Below are 18,135 nucleotides of genomic sequence, written 5' to 3'. Positions count from 1 at the left end.
CATGCAATGGCGGTCTGTGTTGTCTTTATGAATCAAAATGGCGTCACCAACAACAATGTAATGATAAGGCAGTGGTGTAATACATTTAGCACTGCATATTCTAGCAACACAGTTGAAACAGAATGTTCTTATTGCATACTGAATATGATTCTATACATGAGTTGGACAAAGCAAGTGTGATTGCAGTGGCATGATCTTATGCATCACTCGGTTTATGAACTTTTTATGCCTCTGCATGGTCACAGTTCTACTGGGCGACATCAACAATCCAGATTATATATTCTTGGAGGAACTGATTCCACAAATCACATGATATCTAAGCAGCTGTAAAAAATGTATATCAAAGCTACACAGTGGAGAGCTGTGGTGCAGCTGCCAGGGCAGCTGACCTTGGAGCCCAGGGATCATGGTTTGACCTCAGCTCAGCACCATGTGACTTTGGGCAATAGCTCACCTAATTTCCACGAAGGCCCCCAGCGCCTTGAGACCCATAAGGGTGAGTAGTTTGTGCTTTACAAATACGGATTTACCTTTTAAATTATACACAGCGGTAATCTGTTCAATATTCAGCTCAAAGGTCCTCAGTGCAGAAGTGGTATCAAAGAAGAGTGTTTAAAGCGACCATTTTGAAACTTCAACCCACTTACCTCTCAATGGAACATTGGTCCCCACTCCTCCCCACCCTTGTTATTGACAGAGATGAGTAGTGTGGTTGCCGAGTTTGTTCCTGACTGATGTCAACAAAATCTTGTAAGGAATCTTGGGGCATATTATCAAGGCGGGCGATATGAAATTATAGCCGCTTTTGCGGACGTTTTTGGCCGCAAAGCGGGGATAATTTTGTCGCCCTATTACAAGCTGTCGCTAATATCAGTTAGCGACAGCTTTTAGGTGATAGCGAGCGGTTTGGGACCCGCTTTGCATGTCAGCGATTTTTATCGCAAATGACATGTAAAGTGGGCGTATCCAACCTGTTAGCGACTGATAGCAGTCGCTAACATCGCTATCGCCTATTATCAACGCAGGCGTAGCGCCCAAAAAATGTGCGCTAATCGCGAATATTGCTGAAAACTAACGCCTTCTCAGACCAGTTCTTAGCCTGTATATCCAATGGGAGGTGGATATTCAGGCCAAGTCCCTATTAGCGATAATGCCTGAATATCGCTGGATTTTCACCGATATTCACGCATTTCAACGCTATCACCGGATATTTTATCGCTTTGGAGATAAACGTTGCTAATAGCATGTTATCTCTGCGATAAAATCCGGCGATGCGTGGTGATAAAAAAAATTTCGCTATGCTTATTTAGCGATAAATATCGCTAGTTGTTGATAATATGCCCCCTTGTTATTACCACTCCCTCTTCTATTAAAAATAATACAGAGCAGCTTCCTGTGTTGCACATCTTTCATACAGCCACAACTCTCAATCACACTGGACGTCCCTCTTGCGTGTCTTATTTTTTATTCGTAGTCCTGTTTTAGGTCCATCTGGATGGCGCAACTCTCTGTATGACCTATTGTTATCAATTTTTTAAAGCATGCATATATTTGGCATTGCTCTGCCCAGAGCCGTATTTCCCATTCACCTCCTGTTTTGGCTGTTTGATGTACTCAGCCACCCTTTTTTAAGTGCTGCAATGCAATGTATAAGAGATTATTTTACATCTCAAAAGTACATTGAATCATTACGAATCCCATATTTCACTGAAGCAATGTGTCTATATAGCCGCCTCAGGGTAGCAAACCCTATATAAGCCCTATATAAACACAAACACAACTAGAGAAAAAAATATTTTTTTCTTAGATTTTTAAAACATGAATTTGTAGTTGTGCTCAAATCTTCCAGGCTATCCCTGTCATGAAATGCCTGCTTGTACCCACAGGGAGGAGATTTAGACCTGAATAATATTGCACCACACTAAATCTAGCTGACGGGTACAACTACCTTTGCAGGTCTATTTAATCATTTGTATATAATGACCTGTATAAAATGGCTGAATAATCCTTGTTAAGTGGAAGAACATCTCCACTGAAAATTGTTACTACATATGTACTATTTAAACTTATTGACAACGTTCTACCAGCTAAAATCTGAATTGTATTTCTTCATCTAGAAAGCATTTAATAAATGTTGGAGATTTGCAAAGTATTGCATAGTTTTTCCTTGAAAACTCGGATAATGATACATTTAAACTGCCACTACTGCTTCCCAAAATTTCCTCACAACGGTTTTACACTCAGTAGGACATCCAGGGCACCAGTCCTAAAAAAGAAGTTGGGGGACTAACCTAGAAAGGCAGTATGCAAGTGTCATCACGGTGCGCGACATTACGGCCCAAGACATCACGGAGCATTACATCACACATGGTATCACAGGAATTGACATTATAGAAAGTGGCATCACATGCCACGACTTTACAGGAAGTGACATCACAAGAAGTGACATCAGATCTAAGTTCTCACATATATGTTTAGCCGGTCTATCTTGTGTACCTTTGAGTGCATTGCGAGTATTATAGTACAGTGAGCTATGGACGAGGATATGTGAGTTCTACACCTTGCAATCCCTCAGTTTTATGTAACACATGGGCAAGGGGCCAAGGCGCTAGCTCACAGGCACCGGAGACAGATGTGGGCCAGAACGGAACGGTCAGGTTTAGTGGCCAACGGTGTCCCTGTTTTTTTAATTTTGCAACCCCCAACGAGCAACCATTGGTTGACACATGACCAGCGGGGTCGCTTGGGCAGTCGTAAGGGGGCGGCTGGACAGTTTAAATAATGGGCAAGGTTACCAGACTACACATTGCTGCCTGGTTGACCCTGATGGCTGCCCAACGTGACCCTTGCTTCTTTTTGCAAGCACCAGAGTTCTAGCATAGAGGATCGGGTGCCCTCAAGTGTCTGTAATGCACAAAATTCCTGCAGAGATATGTGCAGGCGGCAGCCACCCATTACAGGTCCATATCATTGGTGTGATATCCACTTAAATAGTTCACCCTTGTCTAGAATGGGGGCAATGTCGCCCTCTTAGATGTATATCTTCACCCTGGATCACGGAATAGGATTGGGATTGGAAAGCGGGACACAGAAGCGCGACATGCATCCTAACATGATGTAGATACAATGGACTTGCAATGTTTCTGTATATGTAATGCTGTTTATTCTATCTCCTGTTAGTTTTTTTCATTAGGTCACATAGCCACAGCCAGTGGAAGGATCCTTGGTCAGGCTTTCATGTGGCATTCAACGTCAACTCCGGCCCGGGACCGGTTTAAGACACAGGCAACAGAAGCGGGCCCTCAGTTTTACTGGGATGTGAATGGTGGTCTTTTGCTTGGAGGGTCTATGCCAGCTCATCCATGAGATCACATGCACAAAGCTACAGCCACCAGCAGTAGTCATCCTCCACATTGGGGGCAATATTTTACCAATGTTGGAAGAAATGCTTTTTTGAGGACTTAGAGTGTGCAGGCTTGAGCATCACAGGATCCAACATCATCCTGAGGTGAACTCTCAAGACGGGACCCTGAGGGCTCAAATACGTTGGTCAGGCCACTTGGACGTGGAACAGTTGTCATTTCACAGGGAGTGGCTCATTGGTCAGCCCAGGGCAACAAGTTGTGTATAGAGAACTTGGTTGTTTGCTCCATGGCATTTCTGGCGACATTACGCCACCGAGTCTGTGTGAGGCCTGGTTAGTCAGGGAACCACCCAGGCCTGTGGCAGGGGAGGAGTCATGTTTGGCCACAAAACAGGTGGACAACCTGGGCATCAGAAATATAAGTGAAGGCGAATTCAAGATGGAATTTGATTTTTAAGCGTTTCGCTCAAACTGGGGAAGGAGTACTACGGTCTCTACTCGGAAGCTGGGGATGCCCACTACAGCGATTGTCCATAGCCAGCCAGGGTACTCTATTACACGGCCCTGGGGATACTGGGGGTGGTGGATGCGCTAGGGGACCAAGCTATGGCCCGGTTGCCAAGGCCCATCTCCCATTGGGTGCCAGGGGGAATCCCTGTATAGGGTGGCTCTGGCATGGTTGTTTGGGGAACCAGCTGTTATGCTGGTGACAGTTCCCTGTGTCTTGAGGGGGCAGGTGAGTTTGCCTTGTAGAGCATAACTTATGGAGGGACAAGCAAGGTTTGGTCCTGGGTCCAAGTCAATTGAAACAGTCGATGCCACAAGGGCCATGGGGTGGTCAACCATGACTCTTTTGAATTATTTGCTGGGAAATTTAGTGTAGTAGTTATGGCCTTGTGATACTCATAATGCTGTACTGTACATATTGTAGCTTTATAAGTAAACTAAAATTGTCGTGCTAATGAGGTATAAATATGGCCAGAGAATTATATATTCTCTAACGCAAGGATTTTGGCTTGCATTGGGTTTTTTGCAGAATCAATTATATATGTTTATGAGTGTGTAAATGTCTATCTGGTTTGAGGTGTGGTCGGTCTCGCTGTGGTTCCTCACCTGTCGTGTACATTCATTCACAAACGTATATAATTTATTGTATATGTAATATGCACATGTTGATGTAAAGCACTCTGACACCCTAAACAAGGACTGAACAAAGTGAAATGCTGCCTCTTTTAATCCTATCCATGCTGATGACGGAACCGCTCCGTCATCAGCCGCGGTGGGGCTGTGCTGATGACGGAGCTGTTCTGTCATGGCCCGGCCGCCGCGCCTGCGCGGTGCGTTCTATTAAGCGGGCGGGGCCTTGACGGAACCGCTCTGTCATGAGCACAGCTCAACCACGGCTGGTGACGGAGCGGTTCCGACACCAGCATGCGCCCGCCGCGCGGCCCCCTCGCCCCCTTAGCGCTGCGGCAGAATAGCCGCTGCAGTGATGTGGTTAAGTATGTGTGACGTGCTAAAAGGTGTGAGCCTTTATTTCCCCTCCACTTCATGTGCATCAGGCGTGAGGCTCCTGACTGCTCCCAGTCAGGTGACTCCAACAAAAGAAGGCCTGATGACCCCTCAAATTTGGCCTCTGATATGGGCCTAGCTGCAGGAGTCTTAAATAAGAAAGCCCCGTCCCTGCCTGCATGTTGTTGCTTGTTGCAGATGGAAAGCAGGCAATGTGCAAGCGCTACAGAAAGTGTCCCGGTGTTTGGAAATTACACCAGGACGAGTTCAACACATTATTCAGTGGGACCCAAATGATTGGCAGGGTGGACGGCATTCACCCTGTGAAAATACTGGGTGGACGCCATCCACCCGCATGTACCCCTGACTCATGCCATGGGGACAGCCATATGTATAATTCATGGGAAAGTATGCATTGGGGCAGGATTTCTTAAACAGTTTAATCAGTACTCAAACTGCAAGAAACACCTATTAGCTTGACTAATACTTGCTTCTGGAGGTATTAGAATGCTTGTCTTGAGAGCTGTGAACATTCTTGCTATTTTCCCTCTTCCTGTTCCCTCTAGCCTTCCCCTTGCACTTAGAAGTCACTTCTAGTGGTATAGTGCCTTACAAATTACCAGTAAATAAATAAGCCATACACCAAGACATTGGAGGATGTAGCAGCTATATTCGGGTTCCAGCCTTGCATTGAAACCCTGAATTCCCAGGATTGTCCTCAAAATGGACCAGAGACAACACTGTGGGCTTTGGACACACGGTCAGTGGGTCTGAGCTATAGCATCGAAGGTAAGAGGCAAGTGTAAAAGGAAGATAAGGCAGAGTATCCAGAAGCTTGTGGGTGAGGTTCCCTATCACAGCTCACAGGCAGATTTTTGGCACTATGGCTCAGGCCTTCTTGCTGATTGGATTGATTTCAATGGCCTGGTCTGACTGGCTAGCCCTCAATGATGCTGCTCGCATCTCAGAGGACAAGAAAAACAGGTGAGGACAGATAGCTTGGGGGCATATCATAAAGGGCAATATCGAGGCTTTAGCGGCACTTTTTGCCAATACAGCAAAAACATTTTTTTGCCCTATCAGCAAGCTGTCACTAACAGGTATTAGCGATGGCTTACTGACAAAAGCGTCGTGTCATTGCCCTTTGCATATCACCGGAATTTTTATCGTCCTGGAGATAAGCGTTGATAATAACGCATTATCTCGGCGATTAATTCCGGTGATGGCCGGCGTTATACAAATTTGCTCAATGTGCGTTCTGCGATGTTTATCGCAGTATGTTGGTGATATGCCCCTAAGTCTCTTTCGGTGAGGCTTAAACCTTGAACTACCCCCTGTTCCTAAAAAACACATATAACCCCCAATTAGGTGTGCATTCCAGGATAGATAGTGCCCACCCTCCTGTCTTGCATATGAACCTATGAAAAAAGATAAGTGGAAGCAAGAGTACACTGACCACGTTGTACACCCTTTAAGAAGCCATTTATGTCTAAAGGTGGCCACGGGAAGGATGTTTGACCTCACAGCTGCCATAAATGAATTGACTGAACTTAAAATATGCCCTTAAAATATCTACCAGCGGACCGTGTCATCTGAGAGACCTTCGGGCATTCCAGCATGCACTTGATAGTGGGTGAAAATGAAAAGTAAATGAAACAAAAAGGCAAAGAAAATGTGAGAGAGGAGCTGGGCAAATTATTTTTGATATTCCAGATAATATTTTTGATTAAAGAAGGTGTCATTGAACACACTAAACTCCAGTCACAACATAGATAATAATTCCACAATAGGTAGTTGGCATTTTAAAGTGAGGAAAATATTTTGCAACTCAAACATTCTTGCTAATAAAAATTTAAATGGCCATGGAAGTTATACATGTTCTGCTTGGTCATCACAGTTTTGATCCAAACAGCAGCATTTGCTAAACAAAAAACCCAAAAAATCAGCAAGCAAAATGATATTGTGTGAACAAAGTAAATATATCATGAATTGGCTTCAAACTGCTACCTACATATCAAGCCACATCTAGTCTAACACAAACTGCTACTTGATTTCCCATCACCAAAATCTAGTGGGGACATAGCCTTGATGAACTGCCAATCCAAGCAATGATAATGCGTAAACAAGCACAAGAAAGGATATGGCTGAGGGATGCTGGCTAAAGCTTTCTGTTCGACCTGGCCCTCTTTTAAAGACTAATCCCTAAACTTTGCGAGACATTTACCCTTGTCTCTAACCTATTTGGGTTCCTTTGCTACATATCAGACACCCCTATGGTCGGCCCTTGGGCAGGGTGCATTGGCAGCTGAAGGTAGGTCATGCCCTGATGTGTGTGGCATGACCTAGTAATGAATTACAGCCATCTTCGTTTTATTATTGTAAGGATACCTGTCTCCCTTAGGCCCGAATGGGTAGCTTTTGATTATTACTATAAATGGTAGAAACTCCAAATTAGTGTCCCTAACATCAGGGGTATATGAGACATTCTTTTCAGGGAATGACGGTTAGATCCGGAGCATAGAAATGGCCTTGGTAGAAACATTTCTAGAGTCCTAACCTCATAGTGTGCCCCAGATGTGTAGTCAAATGTCTGGGTTGTCTCCCACAGCCTGGGGGTAGCGCGCTGCCGTCAGATAAGAGAGGCGGGGTAGTTTCTGGCAAGTGTCCTGCCTGCAACAATGCCGGCCCCACTTCCCGCTGAGCGTCTGACATCCCGGCCTCCCTCCTTCAAAGGACAGGGGTGCCATCTGGAAAAGACCAACAACAACAGAAACCAGGGTGATGAAAGACTTCAAAGACCTTTTTGAGATATAACAAGGGAACCCTTGAACAGGAAGGCAGATCGTTTTTGGACACGGGAAAGAGAGCCCTGCTGACTTCGTTGCAGCTCACGGATCGTACCTCCGGTATGCAAAGCGTTTCACAATCACGAGCCCTGCTGACTTTGTCGCGGCTCGTACCTTGAGGATCGTACCGCCTGTACGCAAAGAATTTCACCATCATGAGCCCTGCTGATTTTGTCGCGGCAAACACCTTGAGAATCGTACCTCCTGTGCGTAAAGCATTTCACCATCATGAACCCTGCTGACTTCATCGTGGCTCGCACCTTGAGAATCGTACCTCCTGTACGCAAAGCATTTCACCATCACGAGCCCTGCTGACTTAGTCGTGGCTCGCACCTAGAGAATTGTACCTTCTGTACGCAAAGCATTTCACCATCACGAGCCCTGCTGACTTCGTCGCGGCTCGTACCTTGAGAATCGTACCTCTTGCACACAAAGCATTTCACCATCACGAGCCATGCTGACTTTGTCGCGGCTCGTACCTTGAGAATCGTACCTCCTGTATGCAAAGCATTTCGCCATCACGAGCCCTGCTGACTTCGTCGTGGCTCGTACCTTGAGAATCATACCACCTGTACGCAAAGCCTTTCGCCATCACGAGCTCTGCTGGCTTCGTCGTGGCTCGTACCTTGAGAATCGTACCTCTTGTACGCAAAGCATTTCACCATCCCGAGCCCTGCTGACTTTACCTGGAGAATTGCACCTCTAATCTTGGACTGTGAGTATCCGGGTTGCCCGAGCTGCTTGAACCCAACCAGAACTGACCCCATCCCCACCTTCAACCCCCGAACATCGCCCCAGCTGAAGGGGCCTTGCTTTCCCACGTCGCCCCAGTTGAAGGGGCCTTGCTTTTCTACGTCGCCCCAGTTGAAGGGGCCATGCTTCTCCATGTCGCCCCAGCTGAAGGGGCCTTGCTTTCCCATGTCACCCCAGCTGAAGGGGCCTTGCTTCTCCACGTCGCCCCAGCTGAAGGGGCCTTGCTTTCCCACGTCGCCCCAGTTGAAGGGGCCTTGCTTCTCCACGTCGCCCCAGCTGAAGGGGCCTTGCTTTCCCACGTCGCCCCAGTTGAAGGGACCTTGCTTCCCCACGTCGCCCCAACGTTATTCCACATTTATCGTAAGACACTGTGAGTACAAGTGGCGCTGCTCAAAGACTTACCCTACCCTGACCTGAACTAAACCAACCTAAGCATTTTTTTGTATATGACTCAACCCCTTTTAAATTAATATTGTGGATCTTCGTTAACGTGATTGGTCTTGTGATAAAGTTATATAAAGGAACAGATATTTTTACATAAAACCTGTGTAGTGTCCATCTGTAGATGGTCTCTGGTATTACTGTATGTGGTCATAAGTGCTGTACACACTGCCTCTGAAGTAAGCCTGTCTGCTCGTGCTACGTTACCATAAGGGTGAGCAGGGGTTATTTTGGGAGAGTACCTCCCCCCTTTCCTTGGGAGTGGGGGTTCCTGCTTGGATTTGGTGAAAACCCCAGCCAACTGGGAATCCCATTTTCAACACTTTCTTTTTCTAAACTTCTATTGTACTTTTTTTTAAAACAATGATGACACAAGGTCTATAGAAGGCTAAAGGAATCTATAGCTAGACCTAACAAGTGATTATATGTTCTGTGTCTGCTTAGTGTGAAAAGCAGATGCATTTGTAAAAAGCGGATACAACCTTTAAGTGCTTTCAGGTCAATTGCAAAGCCTAAAGGGACAGTTCTGTACTATGAATTCGTGCTCTGATGCATTATGCACACTATGGGGCTTATTTACAAGCCCTTGAGCCACCGGTGTGTCATTTTTTGTGATGCATCTGCGGCGCATTTTGCTGCCCCACCTTTACAAGGACAGGGAAAGCCACCCTGCGTGGCTTTTCCTGTCCTTGTAAATGTGGCCCCTTTGCACGCAGCACTTTACATGAAAGGGGCGTTCCAAGGGTATTGCTGTGGGTGTTGCCACGCAGCACCAATGAAACCTGACACATTTCTAGATTTAGGAGGAATCGTAATCCTGGAAATGCGTCTGAATGCGACGCCTCCCCAAGGGAGGCATAGGGAGGCACAACGAGGAGAAATGTATTCATTTCTCCTCATTTTTTTTTCTCTTTCTATTCGTGCAGCATTCTGCAGAACACATTGAATGGGGAAATCACTTCTGGTGATTGTTTATCGAGGCCGGACTTGGATCCGAATCCGGCCCTGACAAATTGCTCGGCCAGACAGCCTGGGGGTGAGGGGGAGTGTGGCTGAGCTGTTTGTTAGGGCCGGTTTCGGCCGATTTTGTTGCAGGGGGGCGATATTGCCGGCACCGGTAACAAAAAACAGCCCCCCAGGGTTCCAAATCCGGCCCCCACCCTGGCGGCCCACCGGCGAAACGCCCGGTGCCCGCTATGGCCAGTCTGGCCCTGTTGTTTATATACAGGAAAGTGTCTCTTCCGGTGCCTAAACAATCATTAACAAAAAGACGTTTTGCAAGTTCTATGTGTGGTAATGCAGCACACATAGGAATTGAAAAGTGCCATTTCGGATTGTTTATGTGAAGTCCTTCCTGCACATATACAATCATCTCTGTGATGTAGGCATCCTTGCACCATGGTACAAGGGTGTCTGCGTCGGTGCATGGCAGCAAATTGTGGGCCAGCGCAGGGGAGTACAAAGGGATCTGTCATATCCTTGTTGATAGGACGCATCCTTGGGCCTCATTTATGAGGGCGTGCGTCACTTTTACGCCGCTGGTGCGTCACTTTTTGTGACGCATTGGCAGCGTAAAACATGCCTCCTGTTGCGCACTATTTACAAAGTGACGCAACTAAGCAGATGCGTCACTTTGTAAACCCCTGCGCTACATTATACCTGCATCAGGTATAATGTATGCAGAGGGGGCATTCCCCCGGAAAAAGCCTCGTAATAGTGACGCAGTGAAATCTATGAGATTTCACTGCGTCACTTTTAGGACGCTGTTGCGTCAAAATCTTGCACCTGCCTCACAGCAGGCGTAAGACTGACGCAAGTCCTTTCACATGGGGCTTTCCCCATGTGAAAGGACGCATTGCTGGAGTTGCGTCACTTTTGTGACACACTCCAGCAATGCGTCACTTTTGCGCTTACAGATACGTCAGAAATACTGACGTAGCTGTGAGTCCTTGCGGAATGATGCGTCATAATGTAAATATGACGCATCTTTGGGGTCGCAAGGGGGGCGCAATGAAAAGTGACGCATCGCTGTTTTCTCGCAGTGATGCGTCACTTTTCATAAATGAGGCCCCTTGTGCTTTGAAAGTGCCACAGCAGCGTGACGCAGCCGAAGGGCTTGCAGTGCCACGCGCAGCACTTACTTGTAAATGAGGCCCTTTATGTCTTTGAAGGTGCCAATCACGGAGAAATATATTAGTATGTGTACGTTTCAAAAACACACACCAAATTGGGGCCCTTTTCAAACATATTGATTTTCTGTATCCACTCTTTCTCCTGGGAAATCTAACTGAAATTAATTTTACCTAGGTCAAAGATGTGAACAGTAAGAGGATAGGGCTGATTTTCGTCAGTATATTTCTTTTCGATAAGTGGCATTTCACTTCAAATCCTGCGCGGGCTCTACGCTTCATTCTCGTGTAAAGTAAATAAAATACAAAGCAGGAAGGTTCGTACAAAGTATGATTTTGTAGGCAATAGCGACATCTGCTGCACAGCTGCCTGCGCTGCTTATTTCAGTCGGGTTTCCTTGAGCAATAAAATCGTTTTAAGAATAAAATAAAATATTACTTTCCGGGGTATATGCGTAAATGCTACATTATCCTTCAGAGTCAGAACGTCTCTAAATATACATAAAACGCTTCTAATGTAATAATGACGTTACATTTTATGTCTCAAGTAATTGTAATTAGTGCGTTTAGGAAAACAAGCCACTTATATAATTACATTGTCAATGTACATGGCAGAATAAGCGCACAGTTATAATCCATAACGCCAGCCCTCAGGTTAGCCTTTCTGAATCTTAGGTAGCAGAGGCCTTTCATCAAGATGTTCCTGTCTAAAAGTAGCCAGAAGCGGATAATTCCAACAGAGCTCTGAAGAGGCCTGCGTCACTGTCATGGCAGGGTGCTAGCGTTCTCAGCACCTTACAGCAGGAGGTAAATGTGCTCCTTAATTAAGAATTCGCAGCCATGGCCCATCACTTAGAACAGGAAACGATCAATGCTCTGCAACTATAGCTCGGCACCAGCAATTACTCCCCACCCATCTCCCCCCCAATCCCACCCCACCCACCCCTGCCTCCCGTTTGCGCCTTGCGCAGGTCTCTAAAGAACCCCCCCCCCCCCCACCCTCCGACACGAGTTTGGTTTCCACCAGGCTTATCTTAGCCTTTCTTTCATCATAATTCTGGTATTGATACAATAGGTAACACCACAGAGCGTTTGAAGTCCGGTATATTGTTGTAGATTTATAAATTGTATAATTGCTAGATCAAAAAGACAGATTTCAAGAAAAGTTCTAATTAAAGCGCATTGCATACTACAGCACACATAAAAAAAGTCCCAAAATTACTCATCAAAGTACTGTAAATCTTCCTGAAAAGATGCTTAGACCTGCGGGCCTCATTTACAATATATTCTGATGCACGGCAGCACAGCAAGCCTTCCTGCTGCGCGGCAACACAGCACGCCTTCCTGCTGCTCTGTCGCGTGTCAAAAGAAAAGGGCAGGAACGCACCGCATCAACAAGATATGGCACATTCTGTCCTTTTCCCCTGCGCTGGCGTACAATGGGCTGTGATGCGCCAACCAGTGGCATAGCAAGGGGGGGTAGGGGAGGCGGTCCGCCCAGGGCGGCACGAGTTTTTGGGGTGGGTGCCTCCTCTCGCTCTTAACTGCCATCTCAGGACAGCAATCCCCGCTCTACAATGTGGTCATCGCGGGGGCAATCAGCCACGGGCAGCCAAAGGGATAGCTACGCCATTGGTGCCAATGTAGGGACCTTGTGCCATGGTGCAAGGGTGTCTGCATTGTAGGGAGATTGTTTTTGTGCAGGAAGGGACACCTTTTGACACAAAAACAATCACAAGAGGGGTATTCCTCTTTCTGTGCAGAATGCAGCACACAAAGAAAAATGAACGAGGCAAGATAAAGGTATTTCTCCTCTATGCGCCCCCCTTATGCATCTGATCTGATGTAGTCCCAGGTTAACAAAATTGTAAAGCTGAGAATGCGTCAGGTTCCATGGATGTTGCATGGAAACACCCACAGCAACACCAATGGAACACCTCTTTCACTCAGAGTAATGCATGGAAGGGGGCCATATTTACAAGGCCATAAAAAAACAGTGCATGGTGAATTTACATGGCCTTGGAAATATGGGCACTGACAAGGCGCCGCCGGTACGTCAAATAAAGTGAAGCTGCAGCAGCGCAATGAGCTCAGGGCTCGAGTCGGGGTACCACGCGGGTGGACGGCATCCCCCCACTTATTTTACCGGGGGCAGTGGGGGGGACGCCGTCCCCCCTGCCAAACAGCTGGAGAGAGAAAGAAATGCTTTTTAGTTCTTAATTAAAGAAGACGATTTCCCAGGAAACCACTTTACTCGTCTACTCGCTCCACTTGACTGTTCGGATGCCCTCTTTGAACATATTTAGCAGGACATAGGCAGGTTGCAGAGGCGCCGCGAGGGAGGCTCAAACGAGCCAATCCGAAGCAAATATTTTTCTGAACTCGAAGGGGGAAAAGAGAGTGTTAGAGTGAAGGGAGCTGTTTGTAAACAGACACTGACGCGCTGATGACACACTCGGCTCGGATAGCCGTGGCTTATCAGGGTTCATTGGCTGCGACAGTAGTATTTTTAATGAGCGGGCAATTTCCTGTAAATCAATGTACCTTACTCCAGGCGGTGGTTGTTCAACAACAAACCCCGGCCCTAGGAATAAAGGACAGTCTAATTATTTTTTATGTTTGTATTTGTGAGCACATGGTTTAAAGTTTTAATTGAATTTCAACACGCTGCTCGATTTGCAGGAGATACAGAGTACATCCTACGCGTGGGGTGGAAGTAACATATCCGGAAGTGTCAATCAACATTGTGTGTTTGCTTTGAACTCCTCCTTGACGTACCATTTGGATTCAGGGCTGTTTGATGTAACCTGGATTTGTGGCACTAATGGGCACTTTTTCCTGAATAAAAAATCCAAACCTGATGGGGCAAGCCACCTTTCATGACGTCACTTCCGGTCATGACGTCACTTCCGGTGACAGCGTCCCCCCACTTATTTTTTTACGACTTGTGCCCTGAATGAGCTTGCAGATAAGCCCCTATGTCACGTATTTGTAGTAATGCCAGTCATTTTGAATTAGGTGAATTAACAAATATGAACTATATATTTTTTAATAGTTGTAGTCTACACTATTGTATCCATGACTCATGTTGAAAACTATACAGTGAGTTTCAGTGACTAAGGCCCTGATTATAATTGGCCTAGTTAATTTCAAAATGAACTGCAACTACTTGTACAGAACATATATAATTACAAGTTTTGCACCTAGAACAACATCTCTACAAATTTCCACAGTAAATCTCAGACTGTCAAACCTGTCAACATTTGCTAGGGGAAAAAAGGCCCAGTTAATCCCAAGATATATGGCTTTGGTGTGGAAAGCACCAAATGGCACCTGTTAAGCCACATTTTTGGGAAAAATCATAATTGATGCTAGTTATCAAGCACAACAATTTCAGATGCAGCGATGTTGGATTTTATTACGATGCCCTATGGGGCATTTATAATCTGGGCCCAAGTAGAGCTATGTAGCGCACAGTACAAAATTGTGCAGTCTGAATTGTAGTCTTTACCATGCTTGCTCAAGGGAGAAAATGTGTATGCAATGTTGATTTCTTCTGAATGAAAATGGCTTCTTTTATGCTTTATGCATTTCATACATGTTTATATGCCTGGAGTAAATGTGACACACATTTACAAATGCACATTTTATTCTGTGAATGAAAATTAATTGATCTAAATATCCTTTGAAGAAGAAGCGCCTAGCCAAGTGGGTAAAGACCTGGAGTTGTGTGGTGGCCTAATTGTAGGTGCATTAGTTGTCTCCCTGCTGCTTTTTGTGTCTTCAAAGTAGGTAAACTGATGCATTCAGATACAATCTGTTTACATGTTTCAGTTGCTATCAAACGAGGTAGAAGGTGGTTCTTCTATGGGAAACCTAAATGTGGGAAAATGTGGAGAGGCTTGGCATGGTTAGGGAAGATGCTTCTGATAGCTTTGTTGACTTGAAGGACGACTGGTATAGAACATTCCAGGATAACTATGAAGTATATTCATTTATTTAAAATATCTGTAATCTTCATTTTCTACATGACACAAACAGACAAAGAGAAAACATTACTTTTCAACACATGGTCACTTCAGGGTGCTTGCTCCCTCTAGAAAGGAAGATTTGTTAACAATGTTGATATAGTTATCTTGCCAGTCACAACTGTATCTGTTCCCTCACTACACAATCTTCATTGGGTACTTATCTGTATGATTCGTTGTTCCCTTGTTTTTGTAATGACTTCCAGGATTTTATCCATTGCTTTACGCAGCCTTGCCACCACCATGCCCTATATTCCCTGAAGTCTTACATGGGGTTCCGCAGGGCTCGTCAATCAGCCCCATTCTGTTTAATGCCTATATGCAACCTTTCTTGGGAATCATTAAAGTGCATAATATCAGTGTGAATAATTATGCTGATGATACGCAGCTTTTGATATCCCTGGATGGGGACCAGGTGGAACAATTGGATTGCTTTCATGCTTGTATGCATGAAATGACAATGAAGAAGGGTGCGTAATCTGGGGGTAAGTTTTAATGAGAATCTCAATCTTGAGACCCACGTTAAAATAAACTGGTGGGAAGCTGCTTTTCTTTCATTCGAGGTCTTCAGAAGGTGCTGCCACTGCTACCTGTACAGGCAAGAACAACGGTAGTTAGGAGTATCATCCCCAGCCGCCTGACTATTGCAATGCCCTGCTTTGGAATCTCCGGGATACCTGATTGCCAGATTGCAGAGTATCCAGGCAGCAGCAGCTAAGTTAGCACTCTCCCGACCCCGTCGGTCATCCACAACACAAACACTGGTGGATCTACATTGGCTTCCAGTAGCTCAATGGATCCGGTTCAAATCATTGTGCATTGTGTTTAGAGCCCTACATGAACAGGGCCCTAAGCCACTCCAGGATAAGTTTCAGTGGTACAAGCCTACCCGGAATCTTCGCTCCTCTACCGCCAATTGTGCCAGAATCCCCAATATAAGGAGGGTGACCCTGGGAGGAAGAGCCTTTAGAGTGGCAGCAGCTCGCCTTTCGAATGACCTCCCTTTAGAAATTAGGAGAACGCAAAGTCTGTTGCTGTTCCGCAAAAAAATCAAGACCTGGCTCTTCCCTAGGGTATAATCTGTTTCTACTTGAGGGTAGCAGTAGATTTGCTTGATGGTAGGCTCTCTTTTTCTTGTGCAACTGACAGTTCTTGTGCCGGTTGTTCTCTTAGCGCCAGGATGCCAGCAGGGTTACAGTGTGCTCTATAAATGTTAACACCTTGGCTGCTTGAGCGATTCTCCTGCTGTGCTGGGCCATAATGTTGATAAATCTGATCATGACGAGCTGAGCTCGTCATGAGCACCCTAGAGGTATACCTCATAACGAGCTCAGCTCGTCATGAGCATCGAAGGTGCTAATAATAATAATAATAAGAATAAGAATAAGAATAATAATCGCACCACCACGCTATAGGACTACATTAAGTGAAGGAGGATTCACCTTCCCACATCTCAGATATACAGATGATATCTCCTGGTGTATACTCTTAACCTTTTACCAGGTCAAGTATGTATGATGTAGGAAGTGTATCAAATGGAACCTAGCTTTGCTATATATTTTCTTAGCCTTCTGTTAAGTTACTTCCCATTTTTTTATATGTTAATGGTTCCTGAATGCCCTCCTCCCATAGTTGTCTTACCCACAAACGTTGCCCTTTTCTCTCTGCCTACAAAGCCTTGTATAATTGTGAGACCAATGTATGACTCCCTCCGGAGTGTAAAATCACTTCAAGTGTTGGTGATGACTCAGACACCTCTGGGAATTCTGTCCAGATCTCCCTCTTCATCCTGGATAATTCAGCAAACAGCAAAACTGGCCTGTTTGCACCCCAAGTGTTTTCTGGGCTTCCTTAAATGCTATGGAGGTTTCTCCTGGATTCAAGCACCCAGTGTGCAACATCCTCCACCCTCTATTGTGTCACAACAATGTTGCAAGTAGTATCTTGGAATTGTTGCATGGACCAAAACTGCTAGTGAATGGGAGTCATTTCAGGGCGCTCTTCACTGCCACATCCTAGGCTCATCCTGTCTCCTGCACAATATATGGATAACCAGTCAAAGATCTTACTTCAAGTAAAGTCATCATGGACAAGCCAAGTTCCTTAAGTCACATGTATGTTGAATGCCAATTGTTAGTGTTCTACTTGTGAGGACCTCGGTTTTGGAATATTAGATGTTCCTGTGGTTGGTTAGCATCTGTAGGTCCATTGCTTAAATGTAATTGTCGCTACTGGAACAATTTAGTTTCTGTTGGCTTTCCAGCTTTAGAGTGAGCTAGGTGTCTTCTGTGTGGTTTTGACAGGTTACATTGAAGCACCTAACGAGGATGGCACCGGAGTGAAGTAAGTATTAACCCCTTGGGTGCGGCCGTGATTCTGCGCCTGTGCGGCACATTCCGATCGCGGGTGCGGTCATGACGGCCGGGAGCCGTCATCAGCACACCAGCACTGTGTGCCATGACGGCTCCAGGCCGTCATCAGCATAGAAGGGGTTCAAGAGGTTTGGCAAGATGATAGAACCTTACAGCACCACTGAGTTAGTGCAGAATGGAGCCAGTGAGTATGGTGAGAGCATGATGGAACTTTATCTGCCTAAAAGTCACAAGGAGATTCCGTTTAAAATTATTCTTTCCATGATAAAATCTTCTAATCTCTGTAGTTGGGTGAAGTGATGGAATGAATAGCAGACAATCCCAGAATTAGTATGTGGCAACTTCATTCCTGCCACCTGTGGTTTTCAGGTGGAGTGTAGGATGTGTAGCATTCCTCTGCCAGGATGGAAGCCAGTTTGAAAATTAGAGAGAAGGTTGTTTTCTTCCGGAATTTGAAGACTTAATTGAGGATGTATGACGTTACAACGGTATGCACCTGTTACAACGCATTCGTTACTCCGCACTACCATTACAACGCGACTTTTATAACGCATACCATTACAACGCATTGCGCTGGGGGGCGCTATAGGATAGGGAATGGTATAATTTACTATCCAACACCTTCCCTAGGGTCCACGGGGACTGGAGTTAGAATAGTAAATTATACTTACCACTATCCAGCACCCCAAA

The sequence above is a fragment of the Lissotriton helveticus genome, chromosome 6 (genome assembly GCF_964261635.1).
Source record: "Lissotriton helveticus chromosome 6, aLisHel1.1, whole genome shotgun sequence".
Classification (NCBI taxonomy): Eukaryota; Metazoa; Chordata; class Amphibia; order Caudata; family Salamandridae; genus Lissotriton; species Lissotriton helveticus.
The sequence above is the reverse complement of the archived record's forward strand: the minus strand, read 5'-3'. Positions refer to the sequence as shown.